This window comes from Octopus bimaculoides, chromosome 5 (assembly GCF_001194135.2).
Source record: "Octopus bimaculoides isolate UCB-OBI-ISO-001 chromosome 5, ASM119413v2, whole genome shotgun sequence".
NCBI classification, from domain to species: Eukaryota; Metazoa; Mollusca; class Cephalopoda; order Octopoda; family Octopodidae; genus Octopus; species Octopus bimaculoides.
Window position 1 is genome coordinate 7,168,872 of NC_068985.1, and position 4,240 is coordinate 7,173,111.

Sequence of the window (4,240 nt, forward strand, 5' to 3'; positions counted from 1 at the left end):
TATATAATACTTCATACTAATATATACTTTTGTTATTTACACCACCTGTCCTCGTCTGTTGTTATTTTTTGTATATTCTCCCATATATATATATAAGCATATGTGTGTTTATGTGTATTTGTTTGTGTATCGACAAAAGAACATAATACTGCATATTATGTGTGTCAGGAAAATATCGGTTGTTGGTACTGGATATGCGTAAAACGACAATTGATTCTGAGAATTCTTTGAATATTACCATAATTATTTTTCTTATTTGCCTTCTGTTTGGCTAATTAAAATAATTAGAATTTGAAAAAGGAAACTAACATGAAGTATATAGTTTACTAATATAAAGTATATTGTTTACTAATAAAGTTAACATTTACTCTCCTCCATTTCTCAACCCTTCTCACTCTATATAAATACATTCCTCTGAATTATCAATGGCTGATTGTTCTCTTTATAATTCTTTCCCAGTCTGTCTCTCACAAACGCTCACATACACTCAACATGCATCTCAATTGTAATTCAACTACTCGCATTATAATTCTTTCTGTTGTTATCACTCTTTAAGTCACATATAAAATTCTTATATGTGAACACTTCTTTATATGCAAATATATGTGTATCTCTGAGTGTGCGTATATCTGTATACGTTTGTGTATGAATAACTGAAAAATTCTAATGCGTAAAATTCATGTCTATATATGTATTTGTCTTTTGATTTACGCCTGTCTTTCATCATTATCTCTCGTTATTTATCTCTCTTAGAATGTATATATTTCTACCTGGTTATGTATTTATATTTTTGCCAATATTCGTTACGACATTTCTCTCCAGTTGCTTCATTGTCAATCTATTCACTATATAATTACCTATCATTATTTGAAGGAAACTGTAAGTTAATAAAACAAATGATATTTTTCAACATTTGCCAAATTTAGCGTTTGATCTGCTCTTTTCACAAACAATGAAGTTTGCTGAATACAATTAATGATCTCAAGCAATGTTCCTTAAAAATGTTTTCAGGAGCGTACGCAACATGTGTGTGAGTGATTCTATCTGTACTTGTACACATGTGTGGAATTGTGTGATAATGTATGAGTATACCTGTCCGCCTGCGTCCCTTTCCGTATGGTTGTATAGCTCAGAAATCGGGAATGTAATTGAAAAATATATACCCTAATAAGATGAGATCGAAATGTTTTAGAGTCCATTGTCGTCCCCTTTCAGAACAAAGCACACTTTATAGATTAACTTCAAGCTATGGATAATTATTTTTGGGCCTGGTTATATTTAGGCCCCAGTGTATAACCTTCAAACATTCGGGGACACACTATCTGCTCTACCAATTGATCTGTAGTCAGCTTCTAAAAATCAGTTTCTAGAAATCTTTTATCTTCCAAACAAATGGGTTGGGGGCAATAAGTAATTCTATTCCCACATCAATGTTCAACTTACACCGGTCACCACACCCTTATGTCGAAGTTCACAGCTAATACCGATACTCACACTGACACACGTACACACAGCCATACATACATACATACATACATACATACACACACACTTCGAAACGTCGAGTTAGAATAGAGGCAGCTGATGAATAATTCCAAGTGGCTTTCTGTTTTCCTATGTGTTCGTTCCGTTGTCTGTAGTTCATTGTTCTAACGTCGTGTACCCTGATATGCATCTATATACACATGTAGATGAAAGTATATACATATATGTGTGTATACATGCATATATATTTTTTGGATTATATATATATATATATATATATATATAATACATGCGAAAACTAGTTTCTGTGTTTCATTGTGTCACACTTCGACCCCCTATCTCGCTACTCATTGATACTCCTGCTATTGCTCATTTTGAGATGAGAGTAATAGTAGGCATAGAGCCGGTAGAAGATTGACGGTTGTAATGGGAATGGGGTGATAGTAATACTATGAGATGTAGGTGTGATAGAGGTGGAGACAACGGTGATGATGATAGTGGTGGTGGTGGTGGTGGGGGCTGAAGCACTCAGGATCAATGGTGATAGTAAGCGATGTGACATACAGTGGTGATGTGATGGTGATAGAGAGGAAGGCGGCGAAGCGAAAGGCATTGAGGGTGGAGGCGTCAGAAGTCTGAATGGTGTGTGTACAGCAGTTGGGGTGGCGATGGTGATGGTGATGGTTGAAAACAATCAACAGAGAGAAAGAAGGAAAGAGGTTAGTCAGAAAAAAAAGGGGAAGACAAACTATGTTGTTTATCTTGCAGCCTTGAAATAAGTTCCTAGTCGACAAAATATATCACTGTTTTGATGAAAATTGTTTATTGCTTGAAAGCTATTCTTCAAGTTTGATAAAATTTAATATGTACTTAATGCATGACATGTCATTGTTGGACCCAAAACCCAATGAAACGCCCTCCACGGGAGAAAGCTTAAAAGCTGGCGTATCGGGCGGCTTTTAAGCTCGTATATATATATATATATATATATATATATATATAGTAAATGTGTATATGCATATATACGTACATGTATGTACATACTTATATCTACCTGTATATATAGATGCATATCTGGGTGCAGGACATTGCAAACAAAGCGTAGACAAAATGATAAACGAGTACAGAAAACACACAGGTCACATAGAGAACATCTCCTTCATCAGCTGCCCCCATTTTAACACAGGCGTTTCGAAGAGTAGAGCAGGACGCATCGTTAAAATGGCTCTTCCCACGGACCACAAATTAAATTTAATTCAAATTAAACTTGTAACGTGGAGGAATGTAGTGGCGGACAGAAAACAAAACAGGAAAATGAAACAGTGAGAACAAACAAGAAGGCTATACGGCCAGACGTGAAAAAATATGTATGTATTGAACGCTGTAAAGCAACGAACTAGAAAGGAGACGAAGAATTGTTCGTGCTAGCTTCGCGAAAGTGAAAATATGAAAGAAAGATAAGTAGCCAGACACGTGACCAATATATTTTTGGTGCGCCAGCGATTTGAGAACATAATTTTAATTTAAGAAAAATAAATATTCATTAGAAATTTAATATTTTTTTCATAGCCTCTGATAGACATATTATTATGTACACATAGGGCGGCGAGCTGGCAGAAACGTTAGCACGCCGAGGGAAATGCTTAGCGGTATTTCGTCTGCCGCTACGTTCTGAGTTCAAATTCCGCCGAGGTCAATTTTGCCTTTCATCCTTTCGGGGTCGATTAAATAAGTACCAGTTACGCACTGGGGTCGGTATAATCGACTTAATCCGTTTGTCTGTCCTTGTTTGTCCCCTCTGTGTGTAGCCCCTTGTGGGTAGTAAAGCAATAACACATAGCAAAAGACCATTCAGGAGAACCACCAACAACCTCGACTACTCACTTTAAAACGGCTAATTCATGTTAGACATAAAGTCCGCAATAGCAGACGTCGACGCGTCCTTGGTCCCGTGGGAATGCTTTTCGGTCACCCTCCAATGAAACCATAAATATAGTTGTCCATGTGGTTTAAATCAGGATGTCTAGGAAGCCGAATGTTGGTGTTAACATGCGCATCAAAACTTTTCGGTTAGTCACTCCTGGATTGTGCAAGTGGCGTGAGAGTGAGCAGAGTTTTGCTGGAAAACGTACCCCTTCGCCCGAGTAACAGCCGTCACCATCTTTATTGCCTCGATACTGGAGGAAAGAAGTCAGAAGATACGATATAGGTCTCATTGCTCACAATCTCCAAGACCATACCACATTACAGGAAGTTGGTGTGTATAACAGAAGGCACTTCAGTGGGGCAGCGCAGATCTATCTGTTATTCCTCGCGTTCACTTTTTCATCTTGGATAAAGTTCTTCTCGCCAGAGAAGAACCTGATAGCATGTCCTGATAGATAGATAGATAGATAGATAGATAGATAGATAGATAGATAGATAGATAGATAAATAGATAAATAGATAGATAGATTCATATATGCATGTGTGTAAGTGTACATATATCAATATGTGTGTTTGAATCTGCCAGCAATTTAATCCCATATATATATATATATATATATATATATATATATATTCACAGTTTTTTTCTGTATTTTATTGAGAAACCAGTGGTCTACCGTTGAGTTAAATGTTTTTAAGAGATAAAATTTGAAAAGTTGCATTCCCTCGCTTTCGGTAAATATGTTACTTATATTTGGTAGTTTTTTTTACTTATTTAGTCCCTCGATAGCGTGAGGTATTAATACACAGTTAATGCCCTTTTTATATA